The following is a 24,132-nucleotide window of genomic DNA, read 5'->3' on the forward strand; positions in this document are numbered from 1 at the left end:
ACCTGTATGACACCAATTTCCTGAATTTGTGAAGACTTTAGAAGAAAGAAAAACTGTAAGCCAAAAAATAAAATTATTTAGTTTTGGTTTAGAGTAAAAGAGGTTATCAGCAAGAATGTTAAGCTTTGGCAGGAAATGATTTCATTATGTGAAGTCATTTGAAATCTCAAATTACCAGGCTCATTCTTATCCTCTTCAGTTAGAAAATAAGAATTGGGTAGTAGTTATTTTCTGGTGATCCCAGGAACACAGGAAACAGTCAAAGAGGTGGGGGAAGGTCTTATTTACATTTATATTTATGCGTTCTCTTGCTATGAAGAATCCAGAAGTTATGACTTTTTTAGTTCAGAGCAGGTTCTTCCTGAACTATTCCAGAGTTCTTGGGATTTCATTCAATGCCAAAATACAAAGTTTCTGTTTTTCTACTCAATGTACTATTCATTTCAAAATCAATAAAATACGGTATTCTAATCCATAGACCATAGTTGTGGGAAATGGAAATTCACTTACGTTGATGAATTGTGTTGACTTGTGCAGGCTTTTCGGCCCTGGGCATCTAGTTTTTCTTGTTCTCTGTGCAAGTAGTAAAAAGATGTGGCTATAGTAAATTCTAACCCAAATACAATAATGCCTTTTCTTCAGTTGCTTTGTTGCCAATGGCCAATATTTGTAAATATTCCAAGCAACTGAAAAGAATGGATATTTTCTTTAAGTTATTTTTATTATTATTATTTGTATTTTTAGAGAGAGAGTGCAGGGGAGAGGGGCAGAGGCAGAGAGAGAATCCCAAGTAGGCTCCACACTCAGTGCAGAGCCCGACACGGGCCTCCCTCCCATAACCCTGGTATCATGTGAGCCAAAATCAATAGTAGGATGCTCAACTGACAGAGCCACCCAGGCGCCCCAACAATGGATATTTTCTATTTGTTCCATTCAAATTTGTTAAGGGATACATTCCTACCATGTTTCTGGTTTATTAGGTCTTAGATGGGGTCAAGAATTTGCAATTTAGAGAGTTCCACGTGATGCTAATGTGGGTTTGGGAACAACACTTTGAAAATCATGCAGTATGGTTTTCAATTTCCTTCTTTTGCAGTTTCTTGGCAGTTTCTTGTGAAATGACAGTTCTCGTTTTCAAACATTGCTAAGGATTTGCTATTTATTTTTATATCATTTCTATAATTTCTACAAATTTGGGGAGGGGGAAAGAGATTGTAGCATGTCAATCTACTATTTGGAAAACGCTTCTCCCAAAGCCTAAAAAAGGTAAAGTGTTAATTGGTGGTTTTCTTGGTGTTCTTGGTGTTACTTGATATTTCCTGGTTATGCCACACAGGTATTTTTTTTTTAAAAAACAGGTTTACCTTAAGCCTTTTTCCTTGTTGGTGAATTTCTTTATCCCCCTATTCCAAGCCTGAATATGCATGAATGTTATTCTCCCTCTGACTAATGTTAGAATTTTTATCTCCTTAGGAACAATCAGGTGGAATAATTTTTTTTTCCTCTTGATACCGAGGACATGATTTATGCAACCAACAATGTGAGGACGGTATAGAAACTCAGATATATAAGACTCTTAAAGAATCTTTGCCCTGATATCCTCTTGGGGACAGTCTGTACAGACTTGGTTTTCTGTCAGGTGAACATGTCCAATCAGATGGAACAGGTGTTTCTAACAAACTTTTTGACTGTAACTTGATGCCTATTTTGAATAAACTCATTTCATTTCCTACCATACTTGCATAGAAGGTACAAAACTTTCTCCTATGTGCTCAACTGTTTTTCATGCTATGAGTGGCCCTGACAGACAGCTGGCCCTGAGCTCTCTTACAGTGGCATTAGGAAATGACTGCAAGCACTCCTGGCCGCAATTTTCTGTCGTCTGCACCCTGTAGATGTCCCTGCTTATCCAGCGACTGTAGACCAGCTCTGGCCCAGGGCCACCCAGTGGACTTCTGTGCCCTCACTGGGCCACAACAACACCTTCTGTGAGGCTTGAACTCCAACCCTTCCCTCCAAGCTGTCCTTCAAGATGAACTCTCCCTCAGCCCCCAGGTGATGTTTAGAGTTACTTTTACTCTGTTACAGGTCATCCTCTGGCATAATGAATAATTCTTTATATTAAACTTGACCTGTTCAAATTCTGTGGGGTTTTGTCTCCTGATTTGACCTTAACTGATACACCTGCCAAACCTCCTCTCCCAGATTCTCATCCTCACACTGCCATGTGTTTTCTTACCACTGACCCAGTCTCTCTCCTTGCTTTGTTCTCACCTCAGCCTTTGTACTTCTCCCTTAGAAAAGATGCCCTCATCCATTCTTTAAAAACAAAACAAAACAAAACAAAACACCCCTCGCTTGAATCTCATGCTGTCTAGAAATACTGCCTCTCCTCTTTGCTGCCAACCATACACCTCCAAGTCCCTCATCCCCATTTGTTGAAAGTTGGCATCCACTTTATGGCCTTCTTTCCAGTACAAGCTCCACAACTATCATTAGTGATTTGGACTTCTACATGGGTCCCCTTGCTCAGCAGTCTAGGCTTCAGTTTCTCCGCTTTGACTTATAGAGTTTACTATGGCTGCTGTAACAAATCACCGTGAACTTAGTGGCTTAAAACAATACGTACTTCCTCCCAGTTCAGAGGCTGGAAGCCCAAAATGAGTTTCACGGACTAAACGTGTCAGCAGGGTTCGTCCCTTCTGTAGGCTCTTGAGGAGAATCTGTTCCCTTGCCTTTTCTGGCTTTGGAAGGCCTCCCGCATTCCTTGGCTGGGGAGCAGTCCTTGCTTGTGTCATTCTGAACACTTGCTCCTGTTGTCACATCTAATTCGTGCTCTTCTTGCCTTCCTCTGATAGAGACCCTTGTGATTATATTGAAGACCCACCTGGATAATCCAGGATAATCTTCCCATCTCAAAATCCTTGATTATAGCTGAAAGCCCCCATTGCTATGTAACATAGTTAGAGGTTCTGGGGAATTCGGATGTGGCTGTCTTTGGGTAGGGGGGCGTTATTCAAACTACTGCAACTCCAAAGACCTTCATTTCTTTCCTTGAACCTTGTAATTATTCTCCAAAGACCTTCATTTCTTCAACACCTGTAACCACACCTTGAACCTTGTAATTATTCTCCAACACTGTATCGTCTGATACAATCTCACATCATTCTTAACGCCACCATTCCTGTCTTTGCTCTCATGGAGGCTTTAGCCCCTCGACAACCTTTTCAAAAAAAGTCATAATGCCTGTTCATACTATCCCTTGCTCGATGGTCCATCATATCTACAGCTCTTTTGTGATATATTGAGTTCCACGACCCCCTCATCCCTCACACATCCTGGCAGAGAGCTCCAAATCTGTATATTACAGTGGAAGCTATGTGTGAAGTGGGGTGAGATACTGAAAATGGAATATGGGGGGAAAGGGCGCTGATGCTCTTAATTCCCACATCCACTCTGATGGCATAAAAGCGTTCAAAGTTAGACCAAGTTGAGAGGGAATTTTTCAGAGATTGCTTTTATCGGGCCGTGAGTCCCATCTCCACCAAGGGGGAGAAATAGGTGGTGGGTGGCAGGGAGAATCATTCATCTCCAGTCAAGAGGGAAGGCTTTCAATGGGACCATCTCGAGAACTTGTAATGAATGCATCTTCTGCATTTGGAAAACAGTGGACTGGCGAACGACTCATGGAAAATCCAAAGGCCAAAAGATGGTCACTTGGATAGCAGGTTAGGGGAGAGTTGGCTATGCTGGATGGCCTGAATTACCCAAATTTTTAAGAATGAAAGATATGTGGATATCCACCATGGACTGGACAGGAGGCACAGGAGGGAGAAAGCCAATGGGACTGTATTGGATTCTGTCCAGAAGGGCCTTCTGGAGGAGGAAAAGACCCCAGCAGACAAAAACCAAAGGTACCAGCAGATGCCTAGTAGTTGAAGAAGTAAGCAGCAAGTCGGAATAGAGATGCTCTTGCCCTCAGGGAAGTGGAGGTGAGAGGTCTCTGTGGCTAAGAATGCAGGATCAGGGTTGATGGAGCCACACCAAAGAGCTCAGATCCCAGAGTCAGTGCTTGGAGGACAGCTATGCAGAAGCATACTGTGGGGGAGAGAAATAATCTAACTTTAGCCGCTGGGGCTTATCTATTGTCACAGCATGTTACAGCCTTTTAGTGTGGTCCCACATACAGCACAGCCATTTACCCCAGAGTCATGGTGAGGAAAGTGAGATGCCACGTGTACAGCACCTGGCACATGTTGAGCCCTGGGTAATGTTATTCTTCCTCCCTCCATGGTGAACTAGATGAGCCTCATATGGTAAACACTTGCAAGAGACTGGCACATGTACTGAAGTATGTCTATGGCAGGAGCATTGGGCCCTTACTGCCAGGAAGCCAATTTAGATCCTTTGAGCACCATCTCTCAGCCTAATTTATCAGTTTGTCTTTCTAATTTTGGTTCCAGTATTAGGATTATCTACAGATCTCAACAGAAAGTGGCTTCTTGGTATTGGGCCATATCAAGGTTAAGCACATTCCTTTTTGGTTTCACTTCTAGGGTGTTTTTTCTTCGCTTACTTGTTTTCTTTTCTTTTCTTTTCTTTTTTTTGGCTAGGAATAAAGGCACTTCCCTATAAATATGGGTATACTACAATGTGTTTATGGCAGATGTGTGACTTTTATTCATTCAGTAAGTTTTTATTGTAAGTCTTCTAGAAGTCAGGCAGAAGGTCTGGGGCTGGGACATAGCAGAGAACAAGAGACATGCTGGTGTCTTCACAGAATTCAGGGGGCCCCAGGGAGTTACAAATCATGGAAACTCCAGTGGGAAGGCCATGAGCCAGGTCAGGGCTGGTTCCTAGGAGACACAACTATCTAAACTTTGGCCTAAAGTGGGAGGCACAAAGAAGGGAATGTAGGGTGGGGAGTGATGGAGTGGGAGGAGATGGTGGAGCAGGAGGTACAGGAGATAGGGAAGGATAATGTTAGGTATGTTTCCACCTTCATCTAAATAATTCTCTCCCATGCTTGAGCAGGTACATGACAGTGATGACAATTCTGTGCCTAATGTTTTACTCTCAAAGCATTTCTGAATGAGAACCAGCACATCAATCATGGCACTCATTTATGGATTGTGAATTAGGAATCAAGACTCAGCTTAAGCATACCTTAGTTTGTTCGGGCTCCTATAACAAAATGCCATGCTTATAAAACAGAAATGTGTTTCTCACAGTTCTGGAGGTTGGAAGTCTGAGATCAGGGTGCCAGCGTGGTGGAGTGAGTGCTGGCTTCCAGGTCATAGATTTCTCATTCTGTCCCCACATGGTGGGAGGAGCAAGGGAGCTCTCTTGGGCCTCTTTCATAAAGGCACTAATCCTATTCACGAGTGCTCCTTCCTCATAACCTAGTCACCTCCCAAAGGTCCCATCTCCTAATACCATCCCCTGGGGATGAGATTTCGACATACAAATTTTGGAAGGTTACATTCAGACCATAGCAAGCATGATACCTGCTTTGAAACTTTCCTGACCTGTCCCCCCAACAGCCACACCCAACCTCCCTCTCCTTTGCTGCCTCCCACTTTTCAGGGGCTGAAAAGCCAAATACTTTTCCAGGTTCCTTTTCAGGTAAGGGTGGTGATGTAACCCAGATCTGGGCTGGGAACCCTAAGTAGAAGTCTACAGGAGGGGCTTCTGGAAATGCAAAATCTCTCTTGGTTGAAAAAGAAGAAGAAAGGAAAAGAATACATGAGCTGATCTAGCCCCTTTGCCTTTTCCCTTTTTCCTGCCTTGAACACAGACACAATGGCCGGAGATGCAGCAGCCATCTTGTGGCATGAAGGACAAACCAAAGAAGTTGCAGAAGAATAAACCCCCAAATCTTTGAAACTCTGACACACCCTTGTGATTTCTCACCTCCAGACTTCTGAGCATGTTAAAAAAAAAAAAAATCCTAAAAACTATGTTAAACCACTACAATGGTTTGCAGTGCAAACCAATCCTAATGGTTATACATTGCTGGGCAGAATCTGGTGGTCCTTTGATTTTCTGCCTTACATGTTGCACAGTCTTCCATTCCATTATCACTAAGTATTATTTTTGGTTTGTCTGTCTGACTTTCCCAATGCTGAGAGTTCTTTGGGGTTAGGGACTATTACCATTTTGGTGACCCCAAAGCTACTCAGTGTCTGGCACATAATAGCAGCTTAGTAATATTTTGTTAAATGAGCGAAGGACTGAATGAATAATGTGGTCATGTGGAGGATGGTGTGGGGAAGGAGACATTAGTGGCAGTGAGGTCAGTGAAGAGGTTGCAGCAGTAAGAATCCAGGCAAGAGGCAGTGAGACCATGAGCTAAAGCAGGACCATGCAGATGAGAAAAAGGATGGATTCAGGGGTTATCTAGGAAGCACAAGGGACAGGACCTGGTAAGGGCTTGGGGAAGCGAGGGGGGAAGAGGAAGAGCTCTAAGGTGGCCGAGAGCCCTTTAATGCATGGCGGGTTTGGGTGTCCTCCCAGTTCTGTGGTCTTGGGTTGCTCAGACATATAGGTACCTTAGTCACCTCCTCTGAAAACTAGGGATAACAGTAACGCACACTTAAGTTTGTTGGAGGAGGCAAATGACTTACTTAGCACCTGTAAACTGCTTATAACAGTGCCTGACACATTGTGTTTGATGCATGTTATCAGTTGTCACCACCATCATCATCGATATTGGGGTAGGAGAGCGGGAAACCAGGGAGGTTGTTGAAAGAGAGGAGGGTGAAGGGGAGTTCAGGAGGAATGGAAAGGAGGACCCAAGCAGCTAGCAGAGTGACTTTAGAAGGCTCAACAGCTTCTTGGGTCTCGTCCCCTGGAAAGAAAGACTTTATTTAAAGTGGGACTGAAAGTCATTTAATGAGCTCAAGAGAAATGGGATTAGGTGCAGCCTGCTTTTATTCAAGACTTGGGTCAACTGGTTATGCTGCTTTGATTATTGTTTTAAACATGTCCCAGGAGAGGGGTTGGGGTAAGAAATGAAGAGTTGAGGATGCTCACTTTTAATGGTGAAGCATAGTAAACTATTCTTGGCCACAGTAGGAATCTCAGGAGGGTTGTGCCTAACAGATTTCTGAAACGATTAATGAAACCTAAGAGCAAGAATAACCTAAGAGGCACCATGTGAGGGCCATTAGCCTCGAGGCAGTGGAGGACCCTGCACGATCAGGCAGGGTGAAATGGCAGGGCAATAACCACGCTCTCTCATTCCTGCAACCAGAGGACTTTGACTAGGTTACATGGGAACAATGACAAATTTCCACTTACTGAATGCTTAAGAGGGTCCGGTATTTTACACATAACTTTAATCTTCTTGACTTCTCTGCGAGAGTTGTTATTACGATGCCAATTTTAAGAATGAGAAAACTGAGGACTGAAGAGGTTAAATACCATTTCCAAAATCCACCAACCAGGAAGAGGTAGAGCCAGGATTCAAAACAGGTCTGGCCAAGATTTGGCTGTTTCCTTTTCACTGTGTTGTAGCTCATGACACCGCTGCTCGGGAATTTTATAGGCAGAGTTCTTGCCAGGGGGTGCTTTTCAGCTCATACTGTATCTGAAAGTTTACTTCCAGGAAGAACAGAGTATAAACGCTCTATCATGTCTGAATCATGGGCAACACATGTGAATAGAATACTTCAGTTCAACCTAACAGACATCTGTTGTGTGCGAATAGATGGTTTCTGATTCCCAAGTGGCCCTGGCCTCTGGGGAGTGGGTCTGCAGAGTGGGTGTTCAGCTTATTAAAGTTCCATTGGCCCTTGGTGTGGGTTTGCAGGGCCGACCTGAAGCTCTGAAGGAGTTGAGACCATGATGGAATTTCCTGCTTGCCCCTTTAGGGACTGGAGTATGAGATTGCTAGCCTCACTGCAGAGATGCATGTATGGGCTTGATTGTGTGTGGCTGATGTCTTGCATCCCAGCGTGTGAGTTTCGTAGGGCATCTTCCTACTGTGCTGTAAAAGAATTCTGGTCCTCCACACCATGGAGGTGGCAAGGGTGGTGTTTTCTTTAGAAGGAGGTATCAGGATAAAAACATTTCTGTAGTCCCTGATTTTGCTTTTTTCTTTCTCCCCAGCTTGTTATCTCATAAGACTTCAAAGGGACCTGGTGGAGTCTTGACCCCACCATGGAGCAGAGACGGAGGGTAATGCTCATTAGGAGGGCTGCCTGGGTGACATCTGTGGTGTCAAAGGTGTTTGCTCAGGAACAAAGTGCTCTTCATCCTGAACATCTGCTCAGTCTAGGTGCTGGACCTATTTTTGGTAGCCAAGTACAGGAATTACTTTGCACCATCCCCAATAGATCTCATGAGCCTGTAATTGCTCTAAACCTTTATGGACTTTGTGTGTGTGTGTGTGTGTGTGTGTGTGTGTGCATGCGTGAGCACGCACTCACTTTATAAGCTTGCTTAGATAATAAGTCTGATTTAGAGTCTTAAAGAGCTCCCTACAGATTTTTCTGCCCCTCCTCATGACTACTTGTTCCTCTTTTTCCACCAGGGTATAAAGTCTTTGAGGAAGAGAATCCATTCTGAACAGAGTTTAGTCTGAACATGGTTGTGCTCAGAAACTTGGGTGCCTGGGGGGTGGACAGAGAAACTCTCATAGGAACGGAAGGAATAGCAAGAAAGGGTGTCCTGTGGGTTTGCATGTGGCTCTAGGCTTGAGACCAAAGGTGAAGGAGGGCAGAAGAGGACTCTTGTAATACCAAGGTTCTTTAGAAGTGAAGTGTATGACAGATCATAAGCCAGGCCAAAATAGAAGAAATAGCTGGAAGATAAGGATAATTGAAAAAAGGAAAAGTATATTTAAGTACTTACTAGCAACATGTTTTTCAGTTTCAGGGAAGAAATGCCTCTGAGCAGGTCCAGAAACCATAAATGGATATCTAAGCAAGTGGAAACCCCTCCTCAAAGGTGCCCTTAACAACAGCAGCAGCAACAGAGTCATGAAATTTTTACAGGCCTTAGCTCACACCAGGCACAATGCACAACTAGTATAAAAATATGACTCATTGAGTCCTTATTGCATCTCTGTGTTACATGCGGTCTCAATCCCATTTCACACACAGAAATGGAGGCACAGGGTATAAGCCACCGGCTGGAGACCGCAAAGGGATGCATGGTGGCACCAGGCTTCAAATGCAGGTTCGACTCTAAACTCCTAGCTTGTTCTCTTTTCCCTGTTTTGATGAATAGGCTCCAAAGCAATGTCAATGTGAAGCAATTGGTGGTAGAATACACCCCGCCCATTTCACAGGGCTGTCATCAGGATACAGAGATTTCGTGTGTGAAAGCAATTTGGGGAACGTGCACTTCTATACAAGTTAAAAAAAGCATTAATATTGTCATTGGGTCATGTAATTTTCCGACTCTGTTGATGGATTCTTAGTGTACATGCCATTTGCAATCACTAGGGGGAGGCAACAGACAATGCATATAAGCAAACTTTGTCTTGGAAGGGAAGTGTATTTTTCTTGTAAATGATGCTCTTGGATTTAAAATAGAAAAGCAAAGGTTTGTATTAGGGTCTGGTAGCCATTCTCATCAAAGTTTGATCTTGTGCTTTTATTGAAGTGTTTTCACAAAGGCATCTTAGACTCTCACGAATCCTTTTGAGTAGTGGGTGTTGCCCAAAAAATGAATGGATGATATTAAAGGCCAAGCATTGACTCTCCTTGTTCTCTGGCTTGTTTTCTTGCCTTTTGTCTCCTTTGTGATCATTTCTGTTTTTTGTTTTTGTTTTTAGGTTCAGTTTTCTCCTTCTTTCTCTCCACTTCATTTCACTGCAGTAAGGTACGTTCTTGACCCCTCTCATCCCTTTAATGGTGCTCTCCTGAGCTGGCCTTTTTGACTGTTGTATATAGACCATTTGATGGCTATTTCTGGGTCATTGTCATCTGCATTTTTCTCTAATTTGTTCTTTTCTCCTTACGTTCTTCTAGAATTCTTCAGCTCCCTTCTACTAGGTGGAAGGCATATTGGATTAGGAATTCAAGCCCTGTTAGGAATTCAAGTCCTGTTGCATACCCCTTCCTTACTAGTTAGTTGACCTTAGGCCATAGTAGAATCCCACTGAGCCTTTGTTTCAGGGGTAATTAAAATTTCCATATTTACCATCAGGCAAAACACTATTTTTTAACCTAGATTAATCAGGCTCTTGTGTCTACTGTTTAAGCAGAATTATCTAAATAGTCCATGTACGTTTCTACTTTGAAGTATTTCTGGGAGTCAGTCTCCAGGTACTCACAAAGAAGTCTCTACCTGTAGTGTCTGTTCTGTTTTGCCAGGTACAGATAATGCCCCAGCCATAGTAGATTCTTCTGTGGCTTCTCTGGAACCAAAGCTATATGGGGTTCTGTTGCTAAAGGAAAGAGTGGCTCTCTTACTTTTGTGTTACCACCTGTTAGAAGGGTCCCAAAGCAGCATTGTTAGAACTTCCATGTAGAGTTGCCTCTCTCACATCGAGGACTGGCTGGAGGTGGATTCACATAATAGCCCCGCACTCTTATCTTGAGAACCTCTATCTCCTTTAACAACCAAGGCCCAATCAGTTGTGTTGAATACCCCTACCCTTTAGGACGATTCCTACCTTGCTATATCCCTCTGAAAACAGGTTGTTTGTGAGGCAAAACAAAATTTCTGAATCCATCAGTGGACGAATCTTGAGTTCTTCCTATGAGACTTCCCATGCACATAGACTGTTGTTAGGCCTGTTCCTATGGCTCCTGAACATGTCTGAACTCCAGTGGTGGACAATGGGAAGCTCTGGCTGAATATGAGATCTCTGTTTTAGTTGAAACCATAACTATCCTCTTGTCCAGTCCTTCATGGTTCCTCTTCCTTCTTCCACATTTCCCTCAATCTGTTTCTTTCATTTTAAATATCACTCTATGTGTTTAAAGAACAGCTGAAGGGGACATGTCAAAAGGACACATGATTTGTTTAAAGGGGTTCCCCTAACCAAATTTGGGACAATTGGAATATCAAAATGAATAATGACAGTAATGGATAGTAACACATTGCATTAAAAAAAGAATCTCCAGTCTACATTTATACTGAATAAAAGAGGGAGGGGTGAAGGAAAAGCCTTTCTTTGCAGGAGAGTGCCAATTAATAACTCTAGAGAAATGACCGAATTACAAAACCACCATTTTCCAACCACCATCATAATAATTAACTCGTGCAGGAATTACTAATGGATGCTAGAACCATTGGGTGAAGGGTAGCCACGCGGTTTCAAAGCATCATCTCCCAGATCACTTACTAATTACAAAGGGAAAAAAGCCCTATTATGATGAAGAAATCTGGCAGACACCAGCTTAACTAAGTGATCAAACAACATCACCAAGAAAGGACAAATCGACCTCATGGCTTCTGGTATGACACACTTGGATACAATGCCACCCCCATGGGATTCTTGCCAAAAATGTTGAGCCTGAATCTAATCAAGAAGAAACAATGAAACATCCAAATCTGGGGACATTCTGCAAAACAACTGGCCTAGATTCTTCAAAAATACAATGTCATAAAAGACAAAATGTCAAGGAACTATTCCAGAGCAAAGAGATTATCAAGACATTTCAAATAAGTGCAATGTGTGATCCTCGATTGGATCCTGGATACTGAAGAAAAAGACTGTAAAGGACAGCATTAGGACACCTGAGGAAATCTGAATATGGCCAGTAATAGTATTATATCAATGTTAGAAATTATAATTTATATAATAAAGGGAAAATTAAAATTAAGTTAGAAATAAAGTGAAATAAAGTATCATGCATTATTTATGCATTGTGTCTCAGAAAACTAATCTCAATGTTTTTCTAAAAGTCTCCAAATTTTATAGGCTGGTAAATACTCCTGTGATCCTAACTTGCTCCTTTTCTAATCTCTCTCAATTTTCTTTCCTTTATTTTTCAGTGAAAGAGATCTCACAAAGAAGAGGGAAAATAATCAAGAAATGGCAATTTTAAGGGTAACTGGTATTATTAGCTGGTGTTTCTCTTTGAGACAATTGTGGGAGAGTCATAGCCTTTAATGGCAGAGGCCATTTCTGTTTTTGCTGGACAAGTGCTTGTATAGCACTGGATTTGTGTAAGACATTTTTACTTCCTTTGGGGCTTAAAAGGCTGCTTATTTGAAAAAACAGCATTTCTTTCTTTGCTCTTTCAGGCTGAATACCCAGGGCAGATGCTAGAACAAGGGAGGCTCTATAAATGGTTCCTATGGATCGCATAGTTCCCTGGGCTACATACCAGGCTGTGAAACCTGCAGTTCCTTGCCAAGAGGAGAAACGTTGCTATTTAAAAATCATCATCATTATTGCTATTGTTGTTTGAATTCCAGAAGTCAAAAAAACCTGAAGGAGCATAAGACTGGCTTCATAAACAATAGGATTGGAAAGACTGAATAACTAAGTAAGGGCAGTCTTTCTTGCCAAGTGCAAAATTTATTGGCTTTGGAGAAGCTTCTTTGGTTTTGTTTTTTGAGGTAGTAATAAATTGAATTTGATGTTAGGAGTATTTCAGAGAAAGGTACACACCATTAGAGCCCAGCACCAGAGGAGAGATGTCGATAGAAACCCCAGATAAGTCCAGGTGAGCCCAGAGCATGGGTGACCTGTGTTCCCTGATCTTGAAGACCTCAGAGGTGGAGAAGTCACAGGTGATAGGGGGACAGCCAGGAGACCCCAAGGAAGCCTGGTGGAGTCCTGGCATCCCATCTTAGTGCAATGAGAATACCTAAAGGTCCCATGCCCCCTTGAAAGAGCAAGGAAGGGCTGAGAGAGTCCCAGACTGATGAAGACACAGTATGCATTGACAATGATTTAAATTTGACAAGATTAAGTTTGCTGCCTTCAGCAAAATGGGGGCTCAGATACAGAAATTGATTTATACAAAATTAATGTTATACCTTGACAGTCTGAGTCAAAGGCTGTGAAATTTGGATGGCTATATCTATTTTGTTGGGCTTCGCTGGGGCCTGAACAAATGAGCAGGCATTGTTCTGGTGTTACCAAGAGTGGACTGCATCTGACTTTTCTTTGCCTGTTTTGCTCTGGATTAAAAGGCCTCCCAGGGCCGTGAGGCCAGATCCTCTATTTTAGCCCAGTTCTCCTGGCCCATCTGGAGATCCTGACTCAGAAAAGCTCTGAGTGGTTTGCAGTGGATTTCCCTCCACATTTCCAGGGCTCACTCCCTATTCTCAGTCTGCATCCTGTGACCCAAGATAATGGATATGACTGTAAAGGTCCTGGGGACACAGGGACCCAAGGGTGCCCACGGTAGAAGACCATCCACAGTCCCTATGAAGCAGGAGGTTCTCTTCCATCCTGGGCAGCAGGAGCAGTTGCTGCAATTTCTTTCAGCCATGCACATAACTTTCCTGGCTGGTAGGGGTGGTCAGATGTGAGCATCAGGCAGAGGAGTTGCTGTGAGCACAAGCACAGTGCATCCTGGGGTAAGGGGAAGCAGGCAGGGGGATGGGGAGAGAGGGGCAGCATAGAGTGGGGGGGCACGGGGAGGGAGTGAGGTGGGGGTGGAGGGTGGGCATAGGCTTCGGCTGCCAGCTCCCATCCTCCTCGCTCCTGCATCTTGTATAATCTCTCTACAGTATAAAAATCTGTGAGGGGAGGCTGCAGCTCAGAAAAACCACTAGCTCTGAGCTGTGGGGGCCTTTTGGTAATTGTGAAGGAATCACGCAGGTGAGTGTGACTTTTGCGGACCCAAGAAAGTTACATGGAAATCGGCAGCTTAAGTAGCCTTGTGGAAACTGCAATTCTGTTTGTATTCTGAGGCTTGGGGATTTTACATCTGGAATTATGAACTAGCCATTACCCAAGAGACTCACTGTTGTAGGAAACAGAATGCATCGTTTGGGGAGGAGAAAATGGGATACCTCCTACATCCTCAGAAGAGTGTTGGCCAGTACCAAATGGCTCAAGGATGGTCATGGAGCTGGGGGCTGGCCTTTGGGGGTTGCAGCTATCTAAGGAGGTATTTGTCTATTTAAAAAAAATTAATGTTTATTCATTTTTGAGAGAGAGAGAGAGAGGGCAAGGGCAGAGAGGGAGAGAGAGGTAGACACAGAATCTGAATCAGGCTCCAGGCTCTGAGCTGTTAGCACAGAGCCTGATGCAGGGCTCAAACTCATGAACCATGAGATCATGACCTGAGCCAAAGTTGGACGCTTAACCAACTGAGCCACCCAGGCGTCCCACATAGCTGCTAATATTTCTTTTTTTTTTTTTTTAACGTTTATTCATTTCTCAGAGACAGAGACAGAGCATGAGCGGGGAAGGGACAGAGAGAGAGGGAGACACAGAATCTGAAGCAGGCTTCAGGCTCTGAGCTGTCAGCACAGAGCCTGATGCGGGGCTCAAACTCATGAACCATGAGATCATGACCTGAGCCAAAGTTGGACGCTTAACCAACTGAGCCACCCAGGCACCCTGGGATTTGTCTACCTTTAAGGACTTACTCCAGCTCCTCTTCCTCAGCACTCTGCTGCCCTCAGCACTCCAGATGGTGACAGCTGGATCATGCCTCCCTGCACTCACCTTTTAATGGAGGGAGCAGCCATTTCCAGACGTGAAACATTGAAGGGTCAGCGCTCAGCCAGCCACCTATCCTAGAAAGGGTGCTAGGTGCAGGACACAAGCCAGCTGCCAGTTTCTTTACCTGGAAAAATGGGAGTGGGATGAAGGTGGGTAAAGGAGGATGGCACATGGGAAAGGAGGTAAAAGATGCAGCTTATCATAAAGTACATTAACATGACAGCACAATGACAGTAAAGCAGGAGGAATAAATAAGTTTGTAAACAATAAGGTCAAATGCAGTCACAATTTACCTCCCAACTTTTTGGCAGCAAGGACAAAAAAATGAAGGATAATGATGGGCAAGAGAATTTCTATTTATTAATAACAATAGCTGGTATTTCTTGACTTCTAGGTGCTACTAAGGCACTTACCAGAGAGAGAATATCTCATTTCATCCTCACCACTCCTCTATGAAGAGGTTCTGATTTTATGCCCATTTTTATACAAGAGAGCACAGAGAGAGAAAGACATTACATAAGTGAGAAGTGGTGGCCTCAGTTACATTAGGCTGTCAGACTCCGGGGTCCAACCTAAAACCCTTGGCCTAATGCTGTGCTGCCTGCCTCAATATATGGAAAAGGGCGTGCATACTTCTTTTTGGCTTCTTGATATGCATCATCAAACCAAGAACTAGAGAGGAGTCCCACAATTGCCCACTGGGCCCAAACTGATTTCATTTGGTCAATATTGTGTTTGTGGATGGAAAGTGGAAAGCCTGTCTCAGAGAGCAGATGCAACAAGGCATTAGGCATCTTCCATTGCTGAAGGTCACTTAGAGAGGCAGAAGGGCAGGGAGCTCTTTGCTTCACATTAGGCTGTAGAGAAGTCTCACTGTGAGAAACCTTGTGGTCACTGGAGGCACATATTTCGGATCTCTATCACACAACCTCCAGATTTTGCCGATTCCAGTGATGGGTTCAGAGTCCATGACAAGCTATGTTGAAAATCAGGAGCAAGGAATAATGATTTACTTTAAATGTTATGTAGTTTTATCTGACACCTCTCAGGTGACCTCTTCTTCTCTTGGCCTTGCCTGCTAGACGCAGCTGATTACTCCATCTCAGCTGTTGCGGTGGGGATCGACTCTGGCAAGGCTCTAGTGGGGTTCTGATACCCAGAGTCTCTGTCTCCTCCCAGCACTTCTGGGCATGAATGAGCATCATGCCACAGGTGTGTGTGGTGGGTGTCCTAGCTTTCTCAGGGCAGGGGCCATTCATTGCAACTCAGAAATTCAGGGAAGTTCAATGGGCCACATTTTGGCCAGTAAGACTAGAAATGAGTAAAGTCTCTCTCCATTCTTCTCTTCGATGGACAGCCCTGTGGTACATTGTTTTCCTCCTTGTAGCCTGACTGGAGATGTCATATGTGGCCAAGCAGGTACACCCATAAGACAATGGCTGTCTCTCTTTGAGACTTGTTGGGAAGCACTGGACAGCATAGTAAGACATGAGCTTGCATTTACTTCCCACCCTTCCCTGACTCACCCTCCTTTCCTTCCACTTTATTGCCCTGGCATTGAACTTCCCAGCTAAAGCATTAGCCTTTAATCCTTGCCTAAGGAATCTAGGCTAAGAGTAATCTAACATGGGCTTTAGAGTTCAGAGGGAAGTTCCTTCTGAATTTTTCATCTAGGCCACTGTCCTATACCATTCAGTTTTCAGGGAAGGGACTGTGTCCATGGTCCAGAAAGTCCAGGAAGCAGAACCCAATGGCTATGTGGAGATGCGGGCTTTGATCAGGCAGACTGTTTGATCAGCCTGACAAGTTTGGGATGGGGAATTCAGAACCAGAGGACTATGACATTTCCCACTATCTTTCATTTCCTTGCTGTTTACCTGGACCTGCCTTGATGCCTGCATCTTCTCTCTTTTGTCTATGCACTGGCAGCTATGCTTTCTGCCTTTAAATCTGTTGTACTGAGATGATCCAAATTGCTGTGACTGAGCCTTACATCATTCCTTCCTAATAAACTAAATGATGGCTCAGCCCCCAAAGACTGCATATCTCTGTTGTGAATTAATGATAGTAGCAAGTTACCATTATAACTTTCCATTCAAATCACTCGGAATGAATTCCTCTGCTCTGATGTGACTGCCAAATTCTTGTGGGACTCTTTCACAGATGAATCCTAGACAACTGAGCATCTTGTTGGCAAACAGAGAAATAGGAACTGGAACTTTTTCCCCTATGGGAACTAGGAAAATGCTGACAGAAGTCCTGGTGTCCACTGATAATGCTACCTTTCTTTAATCACTTGGTCCTCTGTTGGCCCCTAGCTGTAGACAAGTCTCACTGTGAGAAACCATGTGGTCACTAGAGACACATATTTCAGATCTCTTTCTATTGGCTCTCACACAACAATGACATGACCTAAGATTTCATGAGCTAATGAATTTCTAAAAATCCAACTTAAGTCTTTAGGGTTTAGAAAATGTCCCCAAATTCTGTAGATATCATAATGAAAATACCAGAGCAAAGCCGCCCCATAGCAAAGTTGCTGAACCTCCATTCCAAGCTAATGATGAGGGGCTGTGTTGGTAATGTCAGTATGAAAGAAGCTGCCTTATTTGGGAAGAGAAAGGATTAGCTCATAACTTCAGAGTCCCTTAGGCTGGGTCAGATTGCAGATAAGATGGGGGAAGGTCTTTGAGGGTCAGGGAAAGCAACCCAACAGCGTATGATCCATGGTTTTGTCTTTTTCCACTTCAATCCTGAGGCAGAGAGGTACATTGTGAGGTCTATGCCCCTCAGACTGAGACGGGAGCTTCTCCTGGAGTCAGTGCTTGGAGGACAAGTCATTTGAAGTGATCCTCCCTGGGATTTTCAAAGAAGTTCCTTTTGGGCATATGGTGTCTGGGGGCTCTGGCCTCAGAAGCAGCATATGGTGTCACCTGGGCCTGCCCTGGAAGGAGCTCAACAGTGGAAAGAGTTAGGGATGATGAAAGGCAAGGAACTGTGGTAAAAGTAAGGCACAGAGATGTCCCATGATGTCCAAAGATGAAGCATCAGTTTCTACAGAGAAGAGCTGTCCTGGCCCAGGAGTCAGAAGCAAGCTGAGTTCTGAGACCCCATTGCCCAAACCTTGGGTTTCTCTTCTCCATCTGTCATCAGTGCTGTCTCCCATTCTCCTTCCTGGCCAGTGAAACTCCCTACCCTTGTCTAGTCCCTAGGAGACAGAATAGGTTAGGGGGCCTCACTGAAGGGTCCCCAGACAGGAGCTTCTAGGATCAACACGACCCCTTTAGATACTGGAGTCTGGGTTCTTCTGGTGCCATTTATTGCTTAATGGATGAAATCAGAACAGCACAAGCCCGTTTCATTTCAGGCTGTGTATGTTGCAGGGACAACCAGGATGAAAACAGTTTGATGCATTTGGAGTCAAAGACTTTTTGCTATAGGATTCGTTTGGGATCATAGACCTGTACACAGAGATCATTTCCCAGTGTTTTATTGGTCATATCTTTGGTGCCAGAGTGTCTGACTACTGTTTTGTCTGGAGATACATCCATAATTGACTATAGACAATTAAGCCTGGGGTCTAGTTTCCCTCTCTCTGTGGACTCAGCAGGATTGTCAGCTGATAGGCCATTACAAACCTGGACGCAGATACAACCTCTATTCAAGCTTCTTTGATCTCTCAACTTCCTTCAGCCTGTGTGAATCTTTCAATAGCTGGGTTTAACCACTTCTTTAAAAAAATTTTTTAATGTTTATTTTTGAGATAGAGATAGAGAGAGAGAGACAGAGCATGAGTAGGGGAGGGACACAGAGAGAGAGAGACACAAAATTTGAAGCAGGCTCCAGGCTCTGAGCTGTCAGCACACAGCCCGACATGGGGCTTGAAGTCACAGACCAGAGATCGTGACCTGAGCTGAAGTCAGATGCTCAACCAACTGAGCCACCCAGGCGCCCCTGGGTTGAACCATTTCTATAAAGACAGCTGGGTAAGTTCCTATGAAATAAGGTGACAAGATAGCATTTCCATGGTGGCATCATTCTGTTTTTCTACCTGTTTTGTTAATTTCTCTTCTCCTTCTTCCACGTGGCTTTCTTTTTTTAATGTTAATCAAGTAAGGGCCCCAGTAGGCTGTTGAGGCACTCAGGTTCGCTGGTTCTTCCTGGAGTGATGAAGAGTAACTAATGTTCACTGTCAAGAAAGGAAAATACCTTCCTCTGGAAACCCAGAACACTGCTATACACATAGCTGCTTCTCTTTTGTGGGACACAGGGTTCTGGCATTCTCTTTAGTTCTCATCACACTGTGGGGCTTTCAGTGACAGAGAAGGCACTTAAATGGCAAGTCACCTGATTCAGGCCAAACATGTCCTCCTTCCCACCCCCAGTTCTGGGCAAGAGGGGCAATGATGTCTCTACTTGACATCCTCCTTGGCACTGGTATGTGGGTCCCCTTAACCATTAGGCTCTGGGGAAACCCAAGGCCTTGACTTCCAGACTCAGCATAGTGGGGAGGGATTCCAGATAAAGAAGTCAGAGCTGTAAGGATGACCTGGCAGTTTCCCCCAAGCAGCAGGGGGCGAGGCAGGGGGCTACAGGGGGTGGGTTGGCATGGGGAAGGCAGACAGCTTAGTTAGGCTTCCTAGAGATCCTCAAACCTCAAGAAAAGGGTCCCACCTCCCACAGCTCCCCTATGGGCAGTGGTTAAATAGGGGGTGGGTGGGAGAGCCACCAAGTACGTGTAGAGACACCCCCTATCCCATGCAGCTGCTGGGCCTAGTACAGTGCTGGGCACAGAGACGATGCTCAAAATGTGTTCTGAGTTAGTGATTAATCGTAACAAAGAGAGTGTGAGGGACAAAGGACATGACCTGGGGCACCTTGGCCTAGGCTGTTCATTCAGAAAATAGCAGTTTAAAAAATGTAAAAATCCTTTCCCTCCATCCCTCCAGTTTATGGGCCCAGGAAAGAGGTGAAAGAAGTGTGTCCCTCCCAACACTTCCTTTTTCCCTTCCCCTAAAAATCTATGTATACATATACATATGTATATGGCACCACAAAGCGGTCCTCCCTATGCCCCTAGACCAGGAGCTGGGGGAGCCAAGGCCCAAGGCCTTGGGGGTAGTCAAGGTAAATGTGAGGGGTCAGGGCTTGGGTGATGTGGGGAGCAGCCTTAAGCCGCTAAGCCTAGAGAAGCTGGGCTCTTTGGTCCTGAAGGACAGACCCTTCTCCCTTCACAAGTGGTAACAGATCTTCTCCCCTCTCTATCCTCCTAGGCAGAGATTGGTGAGGCCTGTATCAGTTCCAAGGGAGGAGGTGGAGACTGGTTCCTCCCCTACCAGCCTAGACTGCAGTTCAAGGCAAGGGCTGAGGGTTCATGGGCCCTGGGAAAATCAGGTGGGGAAGAGAGCTCTATTATGCAAGACACCTGGTGTCAACTGTTCCAGGGCTGGGGGCCCAAGACATGGGGCAGTGGGTACCCTGCCCTCTCCCCCAAATAGAACCGGAAAGGGCCAACGTGCCCAATTTGGCAACAGTAAAGATACAGAAAAGGGAGAGCAGCACCCAGAACCCCACTGGATCAAGAAGAAGTAAGTTCTAAGGCACTGACAAGAGGACCCAGGGGCCCAATGCCCTCCGTGCAACCTGCTGTCCCCTTCGCAGCCTGGCCAGGCTGGTGGAGAGAGCCCACTTCCCCAAGATGCTGAGGCAGCGGTGGCCACTGGGTTATCTTAAGGATGAGTCTGCATTTGGGGCGCCTGGGTGGCTCAGTCGTTGAGCGTGGGACTTCGGCTCAGGTCACGATCTCACAAATGGTGGGTTCCAGCCCCCCTCCGCCCTCTGTGCTGACAGTGTGGAGCCTGGAGGCTGCTTCAGATTCTGTGTCTCCCTCTCTCTCTGCCCCTCCCCCACTCACACACTCTTTCTCTCTCAAAAATAAAATACACATTAAAAAAAAAAAAAAAAGGATGAGTTTGCGTTGTGAGGGGTGTGGGCCTTGGTCTGGGGCAGGTCTTGGCTGCCCGGCCGGGGCTGCCCAAGCACTGAGTACGCGGCATCCTCGCGGCTGGGCTGCTCGGAGAGGGCAGGAGGTCGTGGAGCGCCGCGTCACTCCTGTTGTCAAACCAGTGGTCCGGCGCTGTCTGCAGGGTAGACGTAGGGGGCAGGCGAGCTGTCCGGGATAAGCACGCGCCGCAGGTCTCGGGCCAGCCTGCTCCGAAACACCACCTGCGAAACACCTGCGCCCGGAAGGCCGCATGCGCCTGCAGCAGGTCCGCTACGGAGTCTGCGCACTTGGCCAGGCTGGCAGTGAAAGGCGTGCTCTCACAGACCTCGCGCATTGGCTGCAGGAACTCATGCGCTTGGGGCCACTTCAGCGAGTAGACCGGGTGCCAGCCCTGCAGTCGCCACAAGGATGCTGAAGTTGGCCTTGTTCACTGGCTTGAAGGGGCTGTGCGCCTGGGGCTCATCCAGGGCGACGACTTCGCAGATCTTCCGTGTCCTGTGGGCCTTGGCCTCAGGGAGCAGGTAGTAGACTGGGGTCTTGGGGACAGTGCCGTTTTCCTCCACCAGCAAGAGCCCTGCACCGTGGCCAGAGGAGCAGAAAGCGAGGGGGAGGATGTCCTGGTTCCGGGGCTTCTGAGAAGCGGCTGACTTCCGGTCACTTTTGCCCTATAGCGGCCTGCACCTCTTCCTGCGATCTGAGTAATGGTGGCGGAGCTGTGTGCGAGGCCAGGGTCTGGCCCCGGCTCCTGGTCTCCTGTCCCTCTGGGCTCCGGCCAGAATTGGGGCCCGGAGGAGACAGACGTTTTCTGATACTTATGGTGGCAGGGAAGTCGGGTACTCAGGAGGAGGGGACGGAGGGGGCGTGGAGGAAACACCATTACAACAGGGACTTGATTTCCTGTGAGGCAAATGCAAACATGGAACCTCTATAGCTGCCTCTTTGATGGGGCACACTAGATACTGACTTTTCTTATAATCTGGGCATTTCCTAGAACAGGGGTGCTTTTGAACCAACTGAGCCACCCAGGCACCTCTAGAGGGGCACTTTTTAAAGAATCAGACCCTTGCTGGGGCACCTGGGTGACTCAGTCCCTTAAGCGTGGGGCTCTTGATTTCGGCTCAGGTAATGATCTTGGTTGCTGAGTTCTAGCCCCACCTGGGGCTGTGTGCTGACAGCGTGAAGCCTGCTTGGGATTCTCTGCCTCCTTCTGTCTCTGCCCCTCCATGCTTGGGCTTTCTCTCTTAAAAATAAATAAACATTTAAAAAAAAAAGGTAAAGGAGCAGACTCTTCCTCAAGGGAAAAACCATAGCCCCAATGTATTAAACAGATGAAGTAGACGCCTTGGTTGTGGAGGTGGGATAGAGGCCCACCCTCTTGACCTTCTCTTTCCCCTGTCTTGGCAGCAGTCTGTGAGCCCTTCTGGGAAACCTGGCACTTAGTGGAACAGTGAAAAGGTACTATGCCAGCAGGAAGTGTGAGCTGATATATTTGGTATTTATTGGTAAGATCATGATACACTTAAAGAATATATATATCATCAGTTTGAGAAAAACAGTTTTAGATATTGATGGTACAGGGGCTATGGCCCCTATACAAGGCCATTTGAGAGTTAGAGTTAGTTCCTGCCTAGAGGGAAGTGACAACTTAAGTCTGAAAACATACACATAGTTATGTATATGATGGTGGTGCTGAGTTCCCATTTCCAGCTGGGCCACCATGACCTAGCCCAGAAACACAAAGGTGTGAAGAATACCACTTGTCTTGAGAGCCACCAGTTCTGTCCACCATTTTAGCAGGAGAGTTTTCTTCTATCATTTCTGAATCAAGCCTCCTGGACAGGCAGAAAGTCAAAGGGCTTCATTTTGGGTTACCTCGACCCTCTGTTGTAGCGACACTGGTCTGTTCCTTTTGACTTGAAAGTTGTTGATAACAAATTGATACCTTTGGTGACTGTTACATAATTGTTTTAGGGTATTTGAATTTGGACTGATTCTACCTCACTCTCAGTTTTTGCATCCCATATGTTTCTGATTCCCATTGCTAGAGCATGCTATGGACCATTCACTAACTTGCTGGGGCCAGGCCTTTCTCATCATGCACAGTTGAGGTGTGGACAACATTTATAAGTGTGTGATCTGAGAGTTGTTGACTGACAAAGCCTTATATGTGACACTAACATACCGTAGCCAACTGGTGTTACCCCTGTAGCTTCTACTTAGCTATAGTGATGATACACTTACTTACAGCCCCCTTTGTCATGTGAAAGAAAAAAGGGACAAGGGCTTGAAGGTAGCTTATGGGCTTAGTCTGATAAATCATATCCCATTAATTTCCAAATATTAACGAGAAATCAGGAAGGGGAACCTGTAAGAACCTAGTAAGAGAACCTAGTAAGTTCTATTAATTCATGGCCAAGTGATTACTAATTGGTTATGTATTTTGAAACACAGAGAATTACATTTAATGTTTTCTTCATCTGGAGAGAGATTTGTTTTGTTTGACAGATCACGACATCTGGAGGACCACTTGTTCCTTCCTGAAAATTCATAGATATGGAGTTTTAAAATTTCTTTTAGGTGATCATTAAGATAATAGGTACTAAATTATACTTCCAATTTTTTTGTCTTATAGCATGGAAATAGTACCTTTCGGGCCTGATGGAGCTTGCCTGCTTTGTCCATTGGGTCTCCCCCTTCTCCCTGAAGATAAGCATGAATTCCCTCTTCTGCCTATATCCTATGACACCTCCCTAAAACACTTTGTTCAATAAAATGTCTTCCTTGGCTTATAAAAAGGCAGTGGTGCAGTGAGGTTCAGTATTCAGAATCTGGCACACATATTTTGTGTTAAGGGGGTGACAGAGTTGAAATGATGAATTTCATTTATGATGGGGATGTTGTTGGCTAGCACAGGAAGAGCATCAATTTGAGTTTTCTTCAGTTGCTGATGATGAATGGCTATTCACTCATTTAGTAAATATCAGTTGGCCCCCTCTATGCTCCGATCTGCCCCTTTTCTTCTGCTCTTTATATGTTCAAGAACTTATCTGTTGGTTAATTGTCTGGTGCTAGGGAGATGCTGAGTATAATCATGGAGAAGAATAAAACAGTATGCCAAAATGAACCTACAGTTCTTAGCATGGCCTTTGAACTTATAGGGCAATTTCATCAGCCACCGTTCCTTTTTCCTGATAAGCGGGATTTCAAAAATAATGACTATTGATTAGAGCCATGGTGAAGAAGTTAAGAACGTGGGTTTCAGAAAAAGATGGTCTGCACTTGACTCTACACTCTGCCACTTACTATTTAGGGCCCTTTAGGCAAGGTACTTCACCTTATGGTGCCTCAGTTCCCTGAAAAATGGGGTGATATTACCTACCTACCTCATAGTGTTAGTGTGAAGATGAAATGAGATAATCCTCTAAAAGTTAATAGAATAAGACCTGGCATAGGGTAAATTCTTAGTAAATGGTAGCCGTTATTATGGCTCTTATATTTGTAATCATTTTTTGATTTCTTTAATTTTCTTTCATTGTTA

At 45.0% G+C, this 24,132-nt stretch overlaps 1 pseudogene; it reads right to left on the minus strand.

Annotated features, from left to right (window-relative positions):
• Window positions 1–6,683: 6,683 nt before the first annotated feature.
• LOC122468104 lies at window positions 6,684–21,471 on the minus strand (annotated as a pseudogene).
• Between the last annotated feature and the right edge of the window lie 2,661 nt (window positions 21,472–24,132).

The sequence above is a fragment of the Prionailurus bengalensis genome, chromosome B3, assembly GCF_016509475.1.
Source record: "Prionailurus bengalensis isolate Pbe53 chromosome B3, Fcat_Pben_1.1_paternal_pri, whole genome shotgun sequence".
In the NCBI taxonomy this organism is placed as follows: domain Eukaryota; kingdom Metazoa; phylum Chordata; class Mammalia; order Carnivora; family Felidae; genus Prionailurus; species Prionailurus bengalensis.